This window comes from Tamandua tetradactyla, chromosome 12, assembly GCF_023851605.1.
Source record: "Tamandua tetradactyla isolate mTamTet1 chromosome 12, mTamTet1.pri, whole genome shotgun sequence".
NCBI lineage: Eukaryota > Metazoa > Chordata > Mammalia > Pilosa > Myrmecophagidae > Tamandua > Tamandua tetradactyla.
This window is the reverse complement of record NC_135338.1, coordinates 13,524,140-13,549,248: the sequence shown is the minus strand read 5'-3', so window position 1 is coordinate 13,549,248 and position 25,109 is coordinate 13,524,140. Positions and strand designations below refer to the sequence as shown.

The following is a 25,109-nucleotide window of genomic DNA, read 5'->3' as shown; positions in this document are numbered from 1 at the left end:
GTCAACGGCTGAGAGATTCCAAACAGAGTTGAGAGGTTATCCTGGAGATTATTCTTATGCATTAAGCAGATATCACGTTGTTATCCAAGATGCAATGGAGAGGCTGGAGGGAACTGTCTGAAAATGTAGAGCTGTGCTCCAGTAGCCATTTTTCTAGGTGATGATTGTATAATGATATAGCTTTCACAATGTGGCTGTGTGATTGTGAAAACCTTGTGTCTGGTGCTCCATTTATCTACCTTGTCAACAGATGACTAGAACATATGGAATAAAGATAAATAATAGGGGGAACAAATGTTAAAATAAATTTAGTTTGAAATGCTAGTGGTCAATGAAAGGGAGGGGTAAGAGGTATGGTATTATAATTTTTTTCTGTTTTCATTTTATTTTTCTGTTGTCTTTTTATTTCTTTTTCTGAATTGATGTAAATGTTCTAAGAAATGATCATGATGATGAATATGCAACTTTGTGATATTGTGAATTACTGATTATATATGTAGACTGGAATGAGCATTAAAAAAAAAATGTCAGGGTACAAGATCAACACCCAAAAGTCAACAGTGTTTCTATACACTAGTCACAAGCAATCTGAGGAGGAAATCATGAAAAAAGTTCCATTTACAATAGCAACCAAAAGAATAAAATATTTAGGAATAAATTTAACTAAGGACACAAAAGACTTATACATAGAATATTACAAGAAATTGCTAAAAGAAATCATGGAAGACCTAAATAAATGGAAGGGCATGTAATGTTCATGGATTAGAAGACCAAATGCAGTTAATACGTCAATTCTACCCAAATTGACTTGTAGATTCAATGCAATACCAATTAAAATGCCAACAATTTACTTTGCAGAAATAGAAAAACCAAAAACTGAATTTATTTGGAAAGGCAGCAGGCCCCAAATAGCTAAAAAGATCTTGAAAAAGAAAAATGAAGTGAGAGATCTCACATTACCTGACTTTATCAAAACAATATGGTACTGGCATAAATATATATGCACTGACCAATGAAATTTAATTGAGTGTTCAGAAATAGACCCTCTCATCTACAGACAACTGATTTTTGATAAGGTGGTCAAGCCAACCCAATAAATGGAGTTTGGAGAACTGGTTATCCACATGCAAAAGAAGAAACGATGACCCATACTTCATACCCTATTCAAAAATGAACTCAAAATGGATCAAAGACCTAAACGTTAGAACTAAGACCAAAAAACTTTTAGAGAAACATAAATCCTGTGATCAGAGATGGTTTCCTGGACCTTACACCCAAAACACGAGCTATGGAAAAAGAAATACATAAATGGAATCTCCTCAAAATTAAACACTTTGTGTATCAAAGATCTTTGTCAAGAAAGTAAAAGGGCATCGTATGCATACCCAATGGAAGACAGTATTTGGAAACCACATATAAGGGTTTAATATCCACAATATATAAAGAGATTCTACACCTCAACAACAAAGACAAACAACTCAATTTAAAAATGGGCAATAAACCCTGAAATTTAGAAGGGCGAGCCTATTCAGAACATCAACTAGTTCCATTCCCCTAATCCCATATTTCTACACCCTTTTCCAACATTAAAAAGTTAGAGTCAAAATACTCCCAAAGACCGGGATAAAGATCAAAGGAGAAACTGGAGTTGCAACGGATGGAGATAGCCTAAGAGTACATTGACTGAGGAATAGAAGGGGAAACTTGTGTACACATACAGTGTACATCCAAGCAGCTGCAAGAAGGAATGATGCTGGGAGGCATGCAACTAGGTGAATGAACCTTCAAGACAGTGTGTTGAATGAAATGTCAAAATAAAAAACAACAAATGTTATCATGCCTCACTCATATGGACTAACTATAATATACAAACTTTGAGAACTGAAATCAAGAGCACAGGCTAAAGGTTAAGGCCTACTGTAAAGGTTCCTAGATCGTAAACTCTAGGAATACAAACTCTATTCTAGAGTTGTAACTGTTACTTCTAAATTCTAGATGCTTAACTATTTGTGCATAACTTGGTCATTCCCTGTAACTGTGGGTATTTATATGACACCTGAGACTCAGAGTTAGAGCCCTGAAGCTACGAAAGTTAGCATCACCCCATACAGCAACTATTAAAACACTTGAAAAAATGATCAGATTTTGACTAGAGATATGAATGAAGCTGATCTGGATAGGACTAAGGTAAACCAGAATACAGGGTAAACAATGATATCGTCGCTATTTTAAAACTTAAAAACTTCAACTTCTGTGTGAGACCAAAGGAAGATATGTTCTTTTGATGCAAAACTTATATTGCGGGTAGCACAATATCTAATTTAACTTGTATGGTCAGTTTATTCAAACATCATAATTACAAGGAATCTTGAATATAGAATGAGATCTTGTTGGTTTGTATAGACCAGTGTGATGCCCTGATATATCCCAGAGTAATATGGGCAGAGAATAAAGGTATTTGCAACATCCACTGGGGGGGACTGGGGTGAAAGGAAGAAATATTAAACTTCTCCACCTGGAGAATTCCTAACTTTTCACAAGCATTGGGAACAACCAAGTTAAGAAAACTTTTTCTTACAAAGGAAAAGCTAAGCCTACTTATAATTATGCCTAAGAGCCACCCCTAGAGAACCTCTTTTGTTGCTCAGAGGGGGCCTCTCTCTCTAAGTCAACTCTGCAAGTGAATTCACTGCCCTCCCCCTCATGTGGGACATGACTCCCAGGGGTATAAATCTTCCTGGCAACATGTAACAGAACTCCCAGGATGGGGTGGGGATCCAGCATCATGGGACTGAGAAAGCCTTCTTGACCAAAAAGGGAAGAGAGAAATGAGACAAAATAAAGTCTCAGTAACTGAGAAATTTCAAACAGAGTTGAGAGGTTTTCCTGGAAGTTATTCTTATGTATCAGAGTGGCTAGAACAAAGTACCTGAAACTGTTGCACTGTGTTCCAGCAGTCTTGATTCTTGAAGATGACTGCATAATTATATAGCTTTCACAATGTGTCTGTGATTGTGAAAACCTTGTGGCTGATGCTACCCAGGCCATGGGCAGATGAATAAAAAAATAAGGACAAAAAATAAATAAATAATGGGGGGCAGGATAAGGAGTAAAAACAATTGGGTAGACTGCAATACTGTGATCAAAAAGAGGGAGAGGTAAGGGGTATGGGATGTATGGATTTTTCTTTTTTCCTTTCATTTCTTTTGCTGGAGTGATGTAAATGTCCTAAAAATGATCATGATGATGAATACACAACTATGTGATGATATCGTGAGCCACTGGTTATATACTTTGGATGGACTGCATGATACATGAAGTTAAGGTTATAAGAAATAATAAGATCTTGAATAGCTAAAAAAAAAAATCCATTAAAAAGAAGAATGAAGTGGGAGGACTAACACTTCTTGATTTTAAAGCTTATTACAAAGCCATGGTGATTAAAACAGCATGGTACTGGCACAAAAACAGAAATACTGACCAATGGAATCAAATCGAGAGTGTGGAGACAGACCACCAGATCTACGGAAAACTGATCTTCGACAAGGCCCCCAAATCTGCTGAACTGGGACAGAATAATCTTTTCAACAAATGGGCTGAGGAAAACTGGACATCAATAGCCAAAAGAATGAAAGACTCTTACCTTACACCCTATACAAAAATTAACTCAAAATGGATCAAACACCTAAATATAAGAACCAGACCTAGGGTGGGCCACGGTGGCTCAGCAGGCAAGAATGCTTGCCTGCCATGCCAGAGGACCCAGGTTCGATTCCTGGTGCCTGCCCATGTGAAAAAAAAAAGAACCAGTCCTAGAAGAAAATGTAGGACTGATTTTAAAGCTTATTACAAAGCCATGGTGATTAAAACAGCATGGTACTGGCACAAAAACAGAAATACTGACCAATGGAATCAAATCGAGAGTGTGGAGACAGACCACCAGATCTACGGTGTTTACACCCAAAACACAAGCAACAAAAGAAAAAATAGACAAATGGGAACCATTCAATATCAAATGCTTCTGTGTCTGAAAGGACTTTGTTAAAAAGGTGAAGAGGCAGCCAATTCAATGGGAGAAAATATTTGGAAATCACATATTGAATAAAGGTTTGATATTCTGTATACATAAAGAAATCATACAACTCAACAACAAAAGAACAAACAATCCAATTATAAAATGGGCTAAAGACATGAACAGGCACTTTTCTGAAGAGCAAAAACAGATTGCTCAAAAGCACATGAAGAGATGCTCATTTTCACTGGCTATAAGGAAAATGCAGATCAAGACTACAATGAGATACCACCTCACAGCTATAAGAATGCCCTGATACAATGGGATTGACAATATTTTTCCAACCAAAAAGGGGAAAAGAAATGTAGCAAAATAAGATATCAGTGGCTAAGAATGTTCAAGTAGACATGGAGGCTACTTTTACACATGCTTCAGCTAGATATTGCTAATTACCATGGTTTGCTAAAATCCAATCAAAACCATTTTTATCAACCCTAAAGAACACCTAGGGCTCTACCTGAGAGTCTACAAATGTCACATACTAAGATAACATTCCTGAAACCTACAATCTCCACATGGGTTCCTAAGCCAGAGAAGTCCTGAAATCCAGAGAGGGCCAGCCTCTCCAGAACATCACTTAGTTCCATCCCTCCATCTCATATATTGACAGCCCTTTCCAACACGAAAAAGTTAGAATGAGCACAGTCCAAATAATGTCTAAAGTCTGGGAGAAGGATCAAAGAAGAAAGAAGAGTTGTAACAGAGAAGACAGGATTTAACAAATGAGCATGGCTGCTGAATCATTATACTGATATTTCTTTCAGTCTCCTGTGTCTTGGAGCAGCTAGCAGGAAAAATCTAAAATTGTGGAACTATAACCCATACCAACGATACCTGTTCTACAACTACTTGTTACAATGTACTTTTAAATTTACTGCTTTTTTGTATGTACATTCCATAATAAAAAATGTAGAAAGAAACTGGGACACTTATGCACTGCTGGTGGTAATGGATAATGTGGTACAGCCACTATGGAAAACATTTTGGTGGTAGATATGCAGACACATACATACAGACAGGGGTATGCCTTGGAATTATGTATCCCAGAAAAACATGTTCTTAAACTTAATACATTCCTGTACGTGTGAACTCATAAATAAAACCTTTTGAAGAGATTAGGTGGGTATGGGTACTTTTGAGGGTAGGGACATGCTGGAGTTTTCTGTATGGGGCTTGTACTATTTTTGTAACTATCCTGTAAGTTTAAAAGCATTTTATAAGGAAAACGTTTTTTAAACAGAGAGGGAAAAAGGAAGTTGGAGTGCCAGTTTGCCACCAACCACAAAAGCTTAAAGATATAGTGTGCAAAAGTCAGACTTCTCAGTCAAAAATAACAGACGGCTATCACTATAAGGCAGGGGCTGGCAAACTATGTTTGATCCACAAGCCAAATCCTGCCTGCCATCTGTTTTTGTATGGCCTAGTGAGAAAGGATTCTATATTGCTAAATAGTTGGGGGGAGGGGAGAATAAAAAGAAGAACAGTGTTTTACCTAATTTTTTACATGAAGTTCAAATGTCAGTGTCCATAAATAAAGAGGTTGATGGACACAGCCACACTTGTTTGTTCACATAATGCCAATGTGACAAAGACCTTATAGCCCACAAAACCCCAAATATTTACTATCTCGCCTTTTATATAAAAACTGTGCCAGCCCATGCTGTAAGCCATGCTATTTTGAACTCAATATGACAATGATGCAATGAAATCTCAACTTTCCATCAGTCAATTAGGCTTCAAGCTCTTATCTCCCCCTGATTCCTACCTCCCCCTAAAAACCTGATTGTCCCCAACAATATCACGTTGGTTTTTCAATGGAGTACCTCACCTGCCCTCAGCAAAAGTAAACACAGACTAAACGGGTATGCCATCAAAGATCATACACTGGATACATTATGACTGGTTTGTTAACACACAGAAGGAAACAACTCTGATACTGATTAGCAACATTGGTAAACCGAGTTTTTTCTACCCACAGAATACAGTGGATAACATTATAAGAAATAAAAATTACACAAAAGAAAAGCGGAAAGAGAAGACGAGAAAAAGATTTTAAGTGTCAATAAATGCTCTTGCCAAGAGGGGGAAAAATCCACAGAAAAGCTGGCTTTGTGGCAGGAAAGAAATAGTGTCAGAAGATGGAAAAGCTAGACACATGGGGGCTTCTGACATGTTTTAGAATTCTTGGTAGCACTCCTGAAGACACAAAACATTATCCACCTAACGAGCATTAATAATAATCACTTTTGCAAATTCAACAAATATCTATTGAACACCAATCTGTATGTGAGACACTGTTCTATATGCTTGAGATACGGTGAGGAGAGAACAGAAGGAGGCCCAGGTAACTAAGTGAAATAAGGGAGGTAAAGAGATTAGGGATAGATAGATGGCCTCAGAGAGCTAGGCAATACTTGATAGATCATGGTAAGTTGTTTAAGATTTTATTATGACTAGGAGAAAAGCCACTAAGAGCAGTGGTTCTCAGTCTGTGCATTAGAACTATCTAAAGCATCTTTTTAAAAATACTGATACGTGGAAGTTCTGGGAAGATGGCAGAATAGGATAGGTCGAGTTCTCCCCTGCCCCAAGGAACAGCTAGAGACAGGATGGGAAGGCAGATGGGACGGTGATTCCAGTGTGTAAGTGAGCCCAGAGGGTCTTCAGCACCATAGGGACATGCTGGTTGCAGAGGCTGAAATACTGAGACGCAGAGAACCGGAGACCGTCCAGCTGGTGCAAACAGCCTAACACGCCCCTTTCCAAACCGAAACCTGGAGCCCTCAGGAGTGCACAGGCAGAGAGGTGAGGACATGGAAGAAAGCCAATCCTACCCTTGCACCCCACCCCACCCTGAGACTAACCCCATACCACCCAAACCTGGACCCCTCACCTGCCCCTGTGCTCCCCCAAGCCATTCCCATTCTGCATTTCCGCCCCACCCCACCCCCACCCCCACCCCCGCACACGCCTGCCTGAGCCTGGCTCACCTTTCCCACACAAGGGCACTTGCCCCATCCCTCCCAAGACCCCCACCCTGCGCCGTGCAGGCAGCTGCCTGTGCATCCTGGCTGCCAGCACTCACTTTCATGCGCAGGTAGTACCTGCCCCCAGCCCATAAAATCCTGCAACTCCCCTGCCCCCTCTAAGCTCCGCGGACACATACACGAGTGCCCAGCTCACCCAGATCCACGCACGCTTGCAATCCTGCCACGCCCCCCCAAGCTGTGGGCAAGCCCTGGCCTGCACAGCTGGGCTGCACCTGCCACCAGCCGGCAGAGCTGCAATCCCGCCCCGCTGGCCATGAGCTCAGCACATGTGCACACCAGGGCCCTGGCTCCCAGACACCCCATCCACTCCCTGCACACCAGGCCCCGCCTCCCAGAGCCGCACACTGGCAAAAGCACACCTGCTTTTGAAAATTGGGAAAAGCTAGTTACCAAATTCATGTGGAAGGGAAAGTGACCCCAAGTAGCTAAAAGCATCCTAAAAAGGAAGAAATGACGTGGGTGGATAGCACTTTCTAATTTCAAAACTTATTATAAAGGCACAGTAGTTAAAATAGGATAGTACTGACACAAAGACAGAAATATTGACCAGTGAAATAAACTCAAGAGTGCAGAAACAGACCACCAAATTAATCTATGGTCAACTGATCTTTGACAATGCCACCAAATTCACTGAACTGGGACAGAATAGTCTTTCAAATAAATAAGCATGGGAAAACTGGAAATCAATAGCCAGAAGACTAAAAGAGGACCCTTACCTTACACCCTACACAAAAATTAACTCAAAGTGGATCAAATACCTAAATATAAGAACCAATAACACAAAACTTCGAGAAGAAAATGTAGGGAAACATCAACTGCCAAAACAATGAAAGAAGACCCTTACCTTACACCCTATACAAAAATTAACTCAAAATGGATCAAACTCCTAAATGTAAGAACCAGTCCTAGAAGAAAATATAGGGAAATATCCTCAAGACCTAGTAACAGGAGGTAGCTTCCTCAACTTTGCAAAGCACAACCAACAAAAGAAAAAACAGACAAATGGGAACTATTCAACATCAAATGTTTCTGTCCTGAAAGGACTTCGTAAAAAGTTGAAGAGGCAGCCAACTCAATGGGAGAAAATATTTGGAAATCACATATTGGATAATGGTTTCATATCCTGTATACGTAAAGAAATCATACAACTCAACAACAAAAGGACAAACAACCCAATTATAAGATGGGCTGAAGATATGAATAGGCATTTTTCTGAAGAGCACATATAGATGGCTCAAAAGCACATGAAGAGATGCTCATTTTCACTGGCTCTAAGGGAAATGCAGATCAAGACTACAATGAGATACCACCTCACACCTATAAGAATGGCTGTTATTAAACAAACAGGAGACTACAAATGTTGGAGAGGATGTGGAGAAATTGGCACACTTACACACTGCTACTGCAAGTGTATGGAAGCTATGGAAGACTGTTTGGTGGTTTCTTAGGAAACTAAATATCAAGTTGCCCTATGGCCCGGCAATACCACTTCTTGGTATCCCAGCAGAGCTGAAAGCAGTGACACAAATAGACAATTGCACACAGATGTTCATGGCAGCATTATTCACAATCACCAAAATATGCAAACAATCCAAGTGCCCATCAACAGACGAGTGGATTAACAAAATGTGGTATACACATACGATGGAATATTATGCAGCAGTAAGAAAAAATGACGTCCTGAAGCACATGACAAGATGGATGAGCCTTGAGGACATAATGCTGAGTGAAATAAGCCAGAAACAAAAGAAGTGATATCATATGATTCCACCTCTACGACCATGGTAAGGTAAAATCAGACCCTTATAGTACAGAATATAAGGAACCTAGATATACATGGAAAGGTAGAGATGGGTGAACGGTTAGCTAATGAGGTTGAACTCAAACGGAACAGATAGAAGTGAAGGCAGTTTACTAGTGGGCCTATAAGTAATATTACCATATTAAAGATGAAAATAATTGGAAGGGGTTATGGAGACCCATGTGTACCACTGAAAAACACTACAAATATAAATAAGTTCTTGCATAAACTACTGCAAAGGTATGATTCTCATACAAAGAGTGTATAATTTCGGGATATAGGGGGGAAACTGCTATTTTATGCTATGGACTATGTTTAACGGAAAACTCAACAGTAAGTACCACAGCAACACCAAGGGTAAATAACGGGGAGAGGGACAAGGGTTAAGCAGAGATTTAACTTTTCTATTTGGTGAGGATGTGTTTATTGGTTATCTTTCTCTTGGGAATAATGAAATGATCTAAAACTGAAAGTGATGATGGACTGCTGACTCTGGACATTATACATGATACCTAACGAATGGAGGTGGCTGAAGGATGCACTGACTGAGAAGTAGAGTGGTGAACTGTGGTGCGTACACATGACAGAACAGGAATGAAGTCGCTGAGGCTTGCAATGAGGTGAATGAACCTTGGGGACATTATGTGGTGCAAAATAAACCAGAAACAAAAGAGCAAATATTGCATGGTCTCCCAGAAAATACTTATAAGGAAACTGGGTCCTAGACTGTAAATTCTTATAGCAGTCATACTTTCTCCAGAGCGGTAGTTGTTATTTCTAGATTTTGAAACGCTGTTTTATATATGTATAACCTGGTAAGCAGAGGAAAATTATTAGTTGAAAAAGCTATCAAGGACCATGATTTATTCCTTAGTATATTATCAAATGCCTTATCATGGGGAGTAAAAATTCTTTATATTGATGACATTAGATATCACACTGAACAAAAGAAAAAAGTTGTATTTACTCAAGTAATCAAGTACTTCTGTAAGAGATGTGGGGGAAAGAGCTAGTACACAGAAAACAAGAAAAGCCTTTTGTAAAGGTGGAAGATATGAGCCAACGTTATAGGCCATTTTATCTTCAGCTGACCAACATGCCTTTTATAATCATTCTATTCAGAAACCCTGTAGTCCCTTTGATGTGGATAAACCATCTATCAACCCAAAGCAAACTCAGGTTAAACTAAGAATCCAAACAGATGGTGATAAGTCGGGTGGTACCCCAATTCAACTCCATTTGAAAGAGGGAAAAAAAAAGGATATTGTGAATGTTGCTTGCAGAAATATGAAGATCTCAAAACCCATCTTCTAAGTGAGCAACACAGAAACTTTGCACAGAGTAACCAGTACCAAGTTGTTCATATATCGTATCTAACTTGGTTTTTTATTTTGTGGAATATGAAAGGAACATGCCTAAACAGAAAAGAATAAAATATAGTGTTGGATCCCTTTCTCCTGTTACTGAAAAGAAGACTAAATCAAGAGACCTAGAACTGCAATATATTTCTCTGAAGGACTTCAGGGAAAAGAAAGTTGTGCAGATGATCAAGCAAAATTTCCTGTGTAAAGAGCCCCAAGAATCTGAACATAAATTTAGGTTTATTTCAAAACCCATCCCCTGCCCTTCTAGAGAACTGAAAGGACTTGAGAAAAAGACTAACAAATATTCCATATTAAATCCAGCTGAAAATGACATAAAACAGAATTTTACACAGTTACCTTTAAATAAAAATAAAGATGCATTATTAGTGTTTCTGAATATACATATGCATCATAAATGAAACTGACTTAGAAGAACTAAGGGCAGATGACTGTCCATGTGGGCTATGGGCATCTAAACAATATTCTGATTTCATTAAGAATAACAGTGCATCCCAACTGAAGCAAAAGTCAGACACTGTGACTTTTCCAGCAAAGAATCTGAAGGAAAAGGACCTTAACTCAACATTTGGTCATGGTTCTGGTCTGATAGCAATAAACAGTTCACAAGATTACCTAACAATTCAGGCAAATACTCCATCCCCAAAGCCCTCTCATGGAAACAAGTGATTGTGATACCAAGAATATGGATAGTTCATCTTCTAGTAAAATCCATCAGAAAGTGAAAATATCAGGAAGAAATAAGAAAGAAAATTTGGAACCAAATGTGGAATCAGATAAGAAAAGAACAGTTTCTTACTACACAAGAAGACACAGTTCACCAGTGCAATCTTTACTGGACTTATTTCAGACTAGGGAAGAAAAATCAGAATTTTGAGGCTTTACAAGCTATGCTGAAAACAGTGGCACATGTAATGTTGCAGCTATCTGGGAAGAAGAAAATTCAAACGATCCGTTGTCAATGTTTTTCTCTTCCCCTTCCACTTCTACATTTACTGGCTTTTAATCTTTAAACAGTATGTACTTTACAGAAGTAATAAGGATCGTATTCTTGAAATTTTTATAAGTATGTATAAAAATTCTTAGAATTTTTTGCCAACTTTATTAAAGAAGCAAATGTAAATATTAATAAAGGTAATGTCTGCGTTTTTCTACAAAATTGAATATGTATTAAAGACTTATTTTATTATTAAAATACATATATGGATAAAAATTTAACAACGGTTAAAATATATCGGGTAGATGGAAATACTAGTGGTCAGTGAGAGGGAGGGGTAAAGGGCGGGTATGTATGTATGAGTTTTTTCTTTTTTTTTTTCTTTCTTTTTCTGGAGTGATGCAAATGTTTTAAAAAATGATCATGGTGATGAACATACAACTATGTGATGACACTGTGAGCCACTGAGTGTGCACCATGTATGGAATGTTTGTATGTTAAGAACGTTTGTGTTTATGGGTTGAGGTAACGGAAAAATAAGTCTATACCTTCCACTAAATCCCAGACATTAATTCCTTAGTGACCTTGGAACTTTAAGTCCTTTTCCTTCTGTCTTTATTTCCTTATTTTTTTTTAAGAAGCAAATTGAACTGCGTGAATGTGGTTCATAGGGAAAATTTAGTCACACATGTCACCAGAAGGAAAGCCTGAGATTGAAACACGGGACTGTATAATTCAGTAAATCTTATGGCAGGTGATGACAGAGATTAATAGTACAAATAAAAAAATTTCCTCCATGAACCAGAACAAATGTATGAAACTATTGCAGAAAAAAGAATGAAGTTGATTAGGTCATAATAGAGTGGTATATGGGAAAGAAATGTGCCTATTATAAATTACAGACTACAGTTAACAATGATACTGTAATATTCTTTCATCATCAGTAATAAATGTAGCACAACGTGAGAGGTCAATGATGGGGGATAAGGGGAATGGGATGTTGTGAGCTTTCTTTTTTTTTTCCTGGAGTAATGAAAATGTTCTAAATTGACTGTGGTGATGAATGCACAACTTGTGATGACACTGTTAGCCATTACTGTATACTCTGGATGATTGTATAGTTTGTGAATATATCTCGATAAAATCGCATTAAAAAGAATAAATTTTAAAAAAAGAATGTGTGCATGTCATTTTATTAATAAAAAATATATATATATAGAAAAAAAAGAACCAAGTTGATCAGGTCAGGATTAAGGTAATTTAGAACACAGGGGTAAGGAAGACAATGTTTCTGTATTTTAGAATTTCATCTATTCTTTGAAACCAAAGGAAGAAAGGTTTAGCTTGTCCAGAGCCTAAATTTTCTGTAGCTCATACTCTAACTCAACCTGTCTGGACAGATCATTTAAATAATCCAAACACAGGGAGCCCAGAATGAGAACGAGAGCCTTTAATCCTGTATAGCTTAATGTAATGCCTGGATACATCCCAGAGTATATTAAGCAGATAATCAAACAAAAGTACTGGCAGAGTCCCTTGAGGGACGGGAGAACAAATACGGAACTATTAAACTTTACCTCCAGGGAAACCCTGATACTGTTTCAAACATTAGGGACACCCAAATCAATAGGTCAAGCCCTTGATGTTCAGGCTTGCTCTTGTGAAGCTTATCTATGCAATGGAGAAGCTTACTCCTAGGTTTGCCTAAGAGTAACTTCTGGAGGACCTCTTTTCCTGCTCAGCTGTGGCCTCACTCTCTCTAAGCCCAGCTCTGCAAGTGAAATCATTACCCTCCCCCCTGTAATGTGGAACATGACACCCAGGGGTGAAAGTCTCCCTGGAGGCATGGAAGATGACTCCCAGGGATGAGCCTGGCCCTGGCAGCGTGGGATGGACAATGTCATCCTGACAAAAATGGGGAAAAGAAGTGTAACAAATAAGGTATTAGTGGCTGAGAGAGTTCAAAGAGAGTGGAGAGGCTGCTCGGGAAGTCACTCTTATGCAAGGTTCAGTTAGACATTGCTACCTATCATAACCTGCCAAACCCCAACCAAAAGCATTCCTGCCAATCCTAAAGAATACCTAAGGTGTTATACAAGATTCTACAAAGGTTCCATGTGCGCGGGTAACTTTCCAGAAACTTAGAGCCTCCAGATGGGTCCCTGGACCAGATAAGTCCTGAAATGCAGAGGGGCCAGCCTCTCCAGAACATCAACTAGTTCCATCCTCCTATTCCATATTATCGACAGTCCCTTCCAATATGAAAAAGTTAGAATGGGCATAGCCCAAATACCCTAAAGAGTGGGAGAAAGATCAAAGGTGATGGTGGAGTTGAGAAGACAGGGTTTAACAAATGAGTATTATTGCTGCATCATTATATTGATACTTCTTTTTTTTTTTTTTCACATGGGCAGGCACCAGGAATCGAACCTGGGTCCTCTGGCATTGCAGACAAGCAATCCTGCCTGCTGAGCCACCGTGCCCACCTGATACTTCTTTTTGTCTCCAGTATCTTAGAGCAGTTAGAAGTAAAAACCTAAAATAGTAGGATTGTAACCCACACCAAATTCTGAAATCTGTTCTACAACTGATTGTTGCAATGTGCTTTGCAATTCATTTCTTTTTGCATATGTTATTCTTCACAAAAAAGAAAAAAAGTTGATTGTGATGTGCACAGCCATGATATCATGAACCACTGATTGCACACTTTGGATTACATGGTACGTGAATATATAACATACATCAGTAAAAAAATTTTTTTAAATTAAAATGCAAAAACAAACAAGCAACAACTGATACCTGGACTTATCCCAGAAAAAATATATCAGAATCTCTGGGTATGGGTCTAGAAATTGATTTTTAGCAGAGAAAGTGATTTATGCTTCAGAATAATCACTGGAGATGGGGAATGAAGAGTTAATGCCTAATGGGTGCAGAGTGACTCTGGTTGATAGAAAAGTAAGGCATGATAGTGATGGTAACACAACACTGGGAATGTAATTAACACAACTGAATTGTATACCTGAAAATGGTTAAAATGTGAAATTTTATGGTGAATATATGTGACTATAATAACAAATTAAAAAAAATCATCACTGATAGTTTTGAAGAACTGCACGGTTGTATGTGTGCAGGAGTCAATTTGGGCATCTACACAAGAAGTTGATGTGGGATGGTAATGCTGGAAATTTAAATTACAACAGCCAGGAGGTAAGAAACTAGAAGTGAGGAATACAGACAACTTTCTCTGTGTATTATGCTACAAAGGACAGCAGATGGACAGAAAGGGAAGGGCAGATCAAGGAGTATTTTTAGTTTTGTTTGAGGAAGGAAAGCTATTACAGCGTTATTCAAACAGTGATGGGAATGATCCCATAAAGCTTAAACACATTTATAATTATCACTGTTTAATTTGGCTGCCCTTCAGCACAGTGTCACAGCATTACCCTAAAACTTTTTAGACACCTGACTGAGCTCTTCTAAATATTCAAGGCAGTGTTTTTCTACCTTCTAGAAAATTAGACCTTTCTTTAGTACTGGCTTTGCATTATACTATGTGATATTTTGAATCTAATAATACCTCCATATCAAATCCCATAATTTAAAATTGCCAATAACAAAAATCTCCCTTGACTGTAACCGGATGCTCTTCAAATGCAGGAAGTAGTTGTATATTTATTCTACAAAGGAGCATCTATACATTTTAAGGAACTTGGGGTACTATAATTGGGAGGCAAGTATACAAATATTGCTTATTCAACCAAATAGCTTTTGGTAATATAGCTTTTACCTACTCCATGAGTCACAGAAGAAAATCAAAGAAATAAAACATTTTAAAAGCTTTTTGCTAAAAAGAAAATATTATGATCCTCTTTATCAAAAGACCACTAGGTTACTCTCTAAACAATATGAGCCCAGAGAAAGGGATACACTATTGAAAAGATCCTATTTACCCTCTTCCCAACAGAACCACCAATTCCTAATGACTAATTTTGATATGGGCTTCTAAAATGTAATTATTTACTTTCATTATTCAAATACTTCAATGAAATTATTTTAAATATCTAGAAAAATGCTAAATATCAAGTTAATCAAATAACTTATTCTTTCCGATCTTAAGTACCCACATTTTAAAAACAATCAGGTCATGTTTATTAGCACATCTATAATAAAGAGGAAACAAGATGTTACTCTGAAGCGGCTTATTTATTTAAATTTCTAATTTGCATATTTAGAACAGATCCAGGAAGGAAAGGTAAAAATTTGTTCAGCATTCTCACAACTTCCACAAACCAGAAGCAAAATTTATATTCTATTAATATATTTGGTAAGGCCACATTTCATTTGGACTTGTAGATACAGAGGAACTTTCTGGGCACATGCCTTATTTTTTAGCAAAATTATCTACTTGTATTTTGCTAATACTGTAACACTTTCTGCTGGTTTCTTGTTTTTGGATCCTATGCTCTGCTGCCCCTCCCACCTTCTCAGGACTGTGCACCTCTCTCCTTATAGGTCTCCCCAGGTGAGCTCATCCATCACCACGGCTTCAAACAGCACCTCTGCACTTGCCCTCCTTATTTGTATCTCCAGCTCAACCTCTGCTCAGGGCACCAGCTTGCATGCCCCTCGTGCCTTTACCACATCTCCACCTGACGTCTCAAAGGCCTCTCAAACTTAATATCCAAAACGGAATCCAATTTTCTCCCATCTATGCTGTTACTGACTAGTACCAACCACCAATTCACATGCTCAAGCCAAATAATTAAACATAAAACAGCACCATCCCTCGACTCAGATCCAGAAGCCAAGGGTTTTTCTTTTTCCTTCACCCCCCACATCTAACAGCAAACCCTAACAATGTACTTCCAAAAATCTCCACTAGCAACACCTCATTTGAAGTCATCTTCCTTTTCTTTCAGGACGCGCCCTGTCGTGTGATCTCTTAAGTCACTGAGACCTTCAACCCAGGAACGAGGAGGCAAAATAGATGAAGTATATGGCTCTTCAGGTATATAATCAATAAATGAATTAATAAAGATTCTCCAAGTAACTATCATATGCCAGACATTAAGCTAGGCCCCAGGGATATATAAATTAATAAGTAATCATTTCTACCCTAGAGGCACTTACAGTCAAAAAGAAGGATACAGACAAGTAAAATGCACTATATAAAGATAAATATAGACAAGGATATAGGATGCGCTATTATAAAAATGAAAGAATAAATATAGACAAGTAAAATGTGCTATATAACTCGGAGTCAACTTTAACTGTGAAAGATTTAATCAGGTTGTGAAGAAGGTGCCATTTAAAACTAGGACTTAAACGATATGAAAGTTTCAGTATGTGCTAAGAGAAACTGTCCGACAACTGTTTTACAACCCATCTGTCCTAGTAGTAAAAACCTAAAACTGTGGAATTGTAACCCATACCAAACTCTGAAATCTGTTCTACAACTAACTGTTGTAATGCGCTTTGAAATTTACTGTTTTGTATATATGTTATTTTTTACAAAAAAGAAGAAAAAAGTCGATTGCGTTGAATGCTCAGCTATATGATGATACTGCGAATCGGTGATTGTGCACTTTGGTTGATTACATGTATGTGAATATATATCAATAAAATTGCATTAAAATAAAAAAAAGAGAAACTGTCCTATAGAGTCTCAATCAGATTGCTTTATGAAAGTAATTATGATGTAATTATGGAGAATGAATTAGAAAGGGAAGAGCCTAGCAGCAAGAAACTTGCTGCAGTGTCTTGGGGAGCAATGAAGAGTGCCTGAAAGAAGCTGAAGAAAAGGAGCCAAATATGAGGAACATATCTAAGTTAGAACTGAGGCTCTTAATGGTACTGATGGCACATAAGTGTAAAACTAGAAATTGAAAAGGAGAGCTAGAAGTTCCTAGTGTGAGAATTAAATGGATGACGACGGTAACAGCACTGAGATGTGTTTACTGAGCTTTTAGTATATACCAAGCACCTTACATATTTAATTCTCACAAAGACCTAACTGGTAAATATAATTATAATTTTCATTTTATAGGTAAGAAAACCAAAGGAGAGAGAAGTTGCATAACTTGGCCATGGTCACAAAGCTAATATATACAGAAGTCAGGATTTAAATCCAGATCAGTGTGACTTCAAAGGTGGCTTTCTTACATAATATTCCATTAACCAAGATAAAGTTATTGAGAAGCGAAGGTTTGGACAGGTGGATTTTGAGGTGCCCAGAGGACAAAGGACCAATGTACGGTGTGTTTACATTTCAAAGTAAGATCCTGATAATTATCCTGTATATTTTTTAGGAAATAGTTATTTAGGAGTGAGAAACAAGAAAGACTGGATATCTACAGAGAGGTAAGGAAATCATTTCATTAAGGAAAGCCTAGAAGTACCAGGTCTTGCTTCAGGACTAATGAGCAATGAAGACAGAAATGAGATATACTTCACGTGGGGAATGCATTTCCTCCTTCCCTTCTTACCTCAGAGCTCCAAGTAATCTGAAAGGAAGTGAACTTCAGCAGAGAGTAAAACTCTGGTGGGAGTTCCAACAAACTGTGTAAGGCTGATATCACCTGATCTTTTTGGCAACATGCTTAGTTTTTACATTTCCCTGTCAGTATCATAGGGATGCGTTAAGGCTCAGGTAAATTAGGAACTGAAAAGGTCCTTAGAAATCAACCCAATCTAAATTTCTTTCTGTGTATAAAGGAGCCCAGTCCAGTGGATGCAGTGACTTGCCCTAGGATTCCTCACTGGGAAGGTTGAGACTAGAATCCAATTCTCATAGAAAGCTAAATATGTCGATAGAATGCAGAGAGTCAGCATGAAATAATGGTGTCACAGACTAAATTTATATTCACCCACCTCTTCCCAAGGTAAATAAACGCTGCTTCCCAGACACAGAGCAATCCTGTCACTGCTACAGTTGAGGGAGGCTATTTAATTAGGGTCTCCCAGAGTGTGCCAGTGAAATCTGTGGTGTACCCCAGAAAACCGTGTCTTTTAATCCTTTTTCAATATTGCTGGGTGGTATCTTTTTGACTATTTCCATGGAGATGTGACCCACCCAATTGTAGGTGGTAACTTTTGATTAGACGGTTTCCCGTCTAATGAAAATTAGACACATGGAAATGTGTCTCCAAGCATTTAAGGTGGAGGTTACTTACTGGAGCCCTTGAAGAGGGAACCATTTTGGAAAGAGCTTTAGAGCCACCAGAGCTAACAGAACCAACACAGCCAGAGACCTTAGGAGTAGAACGAAAATGCCCCCCAAGGATGCATTATGATACAAGGAGTGAAAGCTAGTAAACACTGCCACGTGCACTCCCAGCTGAGAGAGAAATCCTGAATATTACTGACCTTCTTGAACCAAGGTAACTTTTCCTGGATGCCTTAATTTGAACATTGCTATAGCCTTGCCTTAATTTGGTCACTTTCATGGCCTTAGAACTGTAAACTTGCAATTTAATAAATTCCCATTTTTAAAAGCCATTCTATTTTTGGTATATTGCATTCTGATAGCTTACAAACTAGAACACAGGATTATAGTGAAATGCCAATCAAACCATCCCATTTCCCTATCCTGACACTATTTATACATCACTAAGCAGCTTCTCCTGGGGAATCAGGACTAAAGGCTTTGGCATCACCCTGACTAGTTTCCAGCTTGTGGCCTGCCCTATGGAGTTGACACTTGCCAGCCCCCATGGCTATATGAGCAATTTCTTATAATGAAACTTATATACATAAATATAACTACATATATACAACTGGTTCTGTTGCTCTGGAGATCCCTGATTAGTAGATTTTGGTACCAGGAGCAATTCCTGAGAAACAGAATCATAAGAATGACATTTCTGAATTGGTCTGGAGTTTGTGGACTTGATTACTTAATCTGATTAGATTTACAGGCACTATTAGCTCTATTTCCAATGATAAAGTAAGCACTGACAATCCATGGCAAGATTTTACAATACTGAAATGCAATATATCACCACCAGCAGCCCTATTTAATGGGTTGGATGACTGTGTACTTGATACCTAAACAAATTTTTGTCAACCTCATGATTATAATGACGTTTGTTGGTTGTTCTTAAAGACTCTGTTAAAGCTGTAAAAGAAAAGGATGAGCTCAGGCTTCAAGTTTCCCATTCAAGTGTTGCACGAATGACATACATGCCCTGAAAGAAATTCTTTATCTCTGTAAAAGAACTGAGATTTCTGAAAAGCAAATGACATAGGTAGCTGAATTACAATACAAATTGAATTCCCAACCCACACAAGTTATCTGCTGTTAAAGGGAGGGCACTGATTGAGAAGCAACAGGATCCTAACATTTGGAATGGGACATATGGGCAGATTATGATGTAACTGGGGACATTCACTACACCCTAAATTCTGCTGAGTCTTTGCATATAAATGTGTAATGACTTCCCCGGTGGAAGCAGTTCATACATTCCTCTCTGAGATTAAGCCTGGTTGGCAGTATAAACCTGCAATTGGCTCCCCTGAGGAAGCAACTCTTCCACCTCCCTAAAATGAGATTAATACTGTTTTACAAGACAAATCTATAGTGGATTCCCTTGAGGTATCTGACTCGCAAGACATTCCAGTACCCACCTCTGCTATCCCTCTTTGCTTTCAAACCTATAATAGACTCAAGTCCCAGAAGACCCCAAAAGATGAGGTAAAAAGTGTGAGCCAGTAGGAGGTATGCTACACTCTGAAAGAACTGTGATGCACGATTTTTCTAATTTATGTAGACAGAAATCAGGGTAAAGTGTGTGGTAATGGATATTAAAGATGTGGGATGGTGGAAGGACCATAAAATTGGATCATGCTGAATTTACTGATGTGGACCCATTAGCAGAGACTTTGGATTCAATGTTATAGCTCAAGGGGCTGGAAGCTCTAACTGTTTGGATGGTTGACTGAAACGTGGACCAAAATGAGGCCCTACGCTAAATTAAGATGAAATGCCACAACTGCCTTGGTATAATATAGAAGGTGTCCAGAGGCTTAGAAGATTAAAATATTAGTGGATTTATCATATAAGGACCACTCACCCATCCTAGCAGTATCCAGGGAACATATCTTTCACAACCGTGAGGAATAAATGTGTAAAAAGAGTCCCAGCATCCCTGACGTGCTCTGTGGTCACACATCTCTGTAGTCAGATATTACTGTGGGTGATGTGAGTTCCTTAAATGCAATGGGGATGACTGCACCCCAGGTCGGCAAGAGTCCTGTGGTGGTAGCTAATCACCAAAGACAAGGCAGGTGTGGTTACCATAACAGTCAGAAGAGTCTGACTTGCAGAGACCTACAGCATTGACTAGTTGATCACGGGATACCTAGAAGTGTTTGAAACAGACGGGAGATCTACTAAATTCTTCCTGATCTGCTTCAGTGGAAAAGTTCTAGGTCAAGTAAACAAGTCTAACTGAATCACAGAAATAAAGAGCAGTGGCCTCTCAACTGCCAGACCTGAGAGAGTTGACAGACCCGGAACCTCCTGAATGAAGGGAAAGCTGCAGCCACGGGGGAAGGACTCTGCTAGCGCCCAAAATTATATTGTTACTCTTTCTCCCAGCCTTCCCCACAAGGACTTACAACCTTTTACCAGGCTGACTGTGCGTGGGGGAAAAAGAAATGATCAAACATTTCAGGGACTACTGGAGGCTGGCTCTCAAGTGACACTAATTCAAGGAGATCCAAAACATCACAATAGCTCAACAGAGTAAGACTTATGAAGGTCAGGCAACAAATGGAATTTTAGCTCAAATCCGTTTCAGTGGGTCCCCAAACCCACACTGTGCTTAACTCCCGAGCTCCGGAATGCATAGTTGGGATAGGCATACTTGGCAACTAGCCAAATCCCTACACTGGTTCCCTGACTTGTGCAGTGAGTAGTAGGAATGACCAAGTGGATACCACTAGAACTGCCTCTACCTAGCAAAACAGAACACCAAAAGCAATATCACATTCCTGAAGGGATTACGGCGATTCGTGCCACCCATCAAGGACCTGAAGAATGCAGTGGTGGTTATTCTCACCACACTTCCATTCAACTTTCCTATTTGGCCTGTGTAGACAACAGATGGATCTTGGAAGATGATGGTATATTATTTTAAACTTAACCAGATGCCGACTTCAATTGCAGCTGGTATTCTGGACGTGGTATCAGCACCTGAGCAAATTAACACATCCCCTGGTATATGGTTAACACACCCCCTAGTACATGGTAAGTGCATGGTAAATGAGCTGGCAAAGACTTTTTTCTCAATATCTGTTAGTCAAGACAACCAGAAACAGTTTTGTTTTCAGCTGGTAAAGCCAGCAATATACATTCACCATTCACACTCCTACCCTAGGGGTAGGTACATCAACTCCCTAGTCCTATGGGATAATTTAGGAAGCAGGGACCTTGATTTACTTTCCCACTCATAAGACATCGCCCTAGTGTATTACATTAACATCATCATGCTGACTGGAACTAGTGAGCAAGAAGTAGCAGCCACTCTAGACTTTTTGGTAAGACATCTGCATGTGGGAAATAAATTCAACAAAAATTTAAGGACCTCCCACCTCAGTGAAACTTCTAGACATTCAATGGTGTGGGGCATGCTGAGATAGCCCCTGTGCCAGTTTGAATCTGTGGTGGACCCCAGAAAAGCCATGTCCTTTAATCCTCCTTCAATATTGCTGGGCGGGAGCATTTGATCAGAAAGCTTCCATGGAATTGTGACTCCACCCATTAATCCTTTAAAAGAGTGAACATTTTGGAGAGCCCCTTTTTGTAGAGTCACGAGAAAGCCAGCAGATGCCACCATGTTCGCCATGTACCCTTCCAGCTGAGAGAGAAACACTGAACATCACTGGCTTTGTTGAACCAAGGTATCTGTCCCTGGATGCCTTAGATTAGACATTTCTATACATTTGATGTAACTGGGACATTTTCTCAGCCTTAGAACTGTAAATTAGCAACTTATTAAATTCCCCTTTTTAAAAGCCATTCAGTTTCTGGTATATGCATTCTGGCAGTTAGTACACTAGAACAGCCCTTTCAAGGTTAAGGATACGCTGTTCCATCTGGTTGCTCTTAGAACCAAAAAAGAGATGCAATGCCTAGGTAACGTCTCTGGATTCTGGAGGTACCATATTTCTCATTTGGGTGTAGTACTCTGGGTCCATTTATTGAGTTACCCAAAAAGTTGCTAGTTTTTGAGAGGGGACCAGAAGAACAGAAAGCTCTGTAACAGATCCAGTATGCCATGCAAGCTGCTCTGCCAATTGGGCTATATGACCCAGTAGGTAAAGTACTTGAAGTAGCAGTGGCAGATACAGATGCTGTTTGGAGCCTTTGGCAGGCCCCCATAAGAGAAGCACAGTGCTAAATCTTAGAATTTGAGCAAAGCCCTCAATCCTCTATGGATAACTACTATCCTTTCGAGAAACAGTTTTTGTACTATTACTGGGTCTTAGTAGAGACTGAACACTCAATCATGGGTCATCAAAATGCCAGGTGTACTCACTTGCCCATCATGTACTAGATGTTGTCTGATGCACCAAACCATAAAGTTGGGTGTGAAAAGCAGATCTCTATGATCAAATGGAAGTGGTATATATGAGACTGGGCTGCAGCAGGCCTTAAAGGCAAAGGCAAATTACATGAGAAAGTGGTCCAAATGCCCATGGCCCCCACTCCTGCCACATTGCCTCCTCTTTCCCAGGCCATAGCTATGGTCCCATGGGGAGTTCCCAACAATAAACTGACTGATGAAGAGAAAACCCAGGACCTTTTTACAAGCAGTTTTGCATGATATGCAAGCATCGCCCAAAGCTGGACAACTTCAGCTCTGTAGCTCCATTCTAGGATATCTCTAAAGACCAGTGGTGAAGGAAAACCCTCCCCATGGACAAAACCTGAGCAGTACACCTGGATGTTCATTTGGAAGAAGAAATGGCCAGACATTCATTTACATATTGATTCAAAGGCTGTGCGCCAAGGGTGTGGTTGGATGGTCAGGGACATGGAAGGAATATGATAAGAAAACTGGTGACAAGGAGGTCTTGGGGGAAAGATATGTGGATAAACTTTCTGAATGGGCAAAGAACCCCACAAAGATATTTGCATCCCATGTGAATGCTCACTCGAGGGTGAAGAAAACAAAGCAGACAGGATAATTCATTCTATGGCTACCAATCAATCTCTATTGCCAGCCACCCCTGTCACTGCTCCATCGGCCGATGAACAGAGAGGTCATGGGAGTAGGGACGGAGGTTGAACATGGCCTAAGTAACATGGACTTATTATACCCACAAAGTCTGACCTGGCTACAGCCACTGCTGAATGTCCCATCTGTCCACAGCACAGAACAACATTTGGGCCCCCTATGACACCATTCCTGGAAGTGACCAGCCAGATACTAGGCAGCAGGTTGATTACACTAGACAGCCTCCATCATGGAAGAAACACTATATACTTCTTACTGGAGTAGGCGCTCTAGATACAGATTTGCCTTCCAAGCACAAAATATTTCTGCCAAAACCATGGACTTACAGAATGCCTTATCCATGATCATGGTATTCCACATGGTGTGACACTGACCAAGGAACTCATTTCTCAACAAATGAAAGGTGTCAATGCACCAATGGTAGTGAAATTCACTGTCTCACCATGTTTCCCCACTATACTGAAGTAAATGGAGTGATTGAACGGTGGAATGGCTTTTAGAAAACTCAATTACGCTGCCAATGGGGTGCAAAATACCATACAGGGCCAGGACAATGTTTTCAGGAGGCTGTATATACTTTCCTTCAGGATCTTCGCCACAGCCAGGGTTCATGGGTACAGGAATCAAGGGGTAGAAATGAGAGTGACATCACTCACAATCACCCCTAGTGTTCCACTAGCAAAAGTTTTTTTTTTCTCCTCTGGATATTCACTGGCTGAACAATAAACTATTGACTGAACTACACCTCACTCTATATACAAAAAACTGACTCTAAATGGATCAAGGACCTAAATATAAAAGATAAACATAAAATTCCTAGAGAAAATACATTAGAATATCCTCATAATCTTCTCCACTAAAAAGGGGAATAGAGAAAGAGACAAATAATAAAGTTTCAGTGGCTGAGAGATCTCAAACAGAGATAGGTTTTACGGTTTTAGTTTATGATGTACTGAAGAGGCTGGAGGGAAGTACCTGAAACTGCAGAGCTGTGTTCCAGTAGCCCTGTTTCTTGAAGATGACTGTATAATGATACAGCTTTTAACATGCAACTGTGTCATTGTAAAACCTTGTGTCTGATGCTCTTTTATCTAGGGTATGGACAAATAAGCTAAAAATATGGACAAAAAGTAAATAATAGGGGGAACAAAGCTTAAAATAAACTGAGTAGATTGAAATACTAGTGGTCAATGAGAGGGAGGGGTAAGGAGTATGGTACGTATGAGCTTTTTCTTTCATCTTTCTTATTTCTTTTTCTGGAATGATGCAAATGTTCAAAAAATGATTACGGTAATGAATACACAACTATGTGATGATATTGTGAGTCACTGATTGTACACCATGTATGGAATGTTTGTACGTCAGAAATGTTTGCATGTTAACTTTTACAATAAAAATATTAAAATCAGAAGAGTAAAAAAAAGAGTAAACTTCTATTCCTAGTTTGTTGAGACTTTTTACCATGAACACATAATGGGTTTTTAAAATGTTCTACATGCATCTATAGCGATGATTATGCAGTTTGTCTTATAGCGCATTAATTTGTGATATTACATTAACTGATTTCAACTTGTTAGAATAATTTCGTAGTCCTGGCATAAACTCCATCAGGTCACGGTGTA

The 25,109-nt window shown here is 39.1% G+C and overlaps 1 protein-coding gene and 1 pseudogene across 7 annotated transcripts in view; one reads left to right on the top strand and one right to left on the bottom strand.

Moving 5' to 3' along the window:
* The window catches only part of FERMT2 (FERM domain containing kindlin 2), a 127,241-nt gene that overhangs the window by 84,742 nt on the left and 17,390 nt on the right, over window positions 1-25,109 (bottom strand). The gene's annotated exons all lie outside the window — the stretch shown is intronic.
* LOC143651809 (protein DBF4 homolog A pseudogene) lies at window positions 9,751-11,311 on the top strand (annotated as a pseudogene).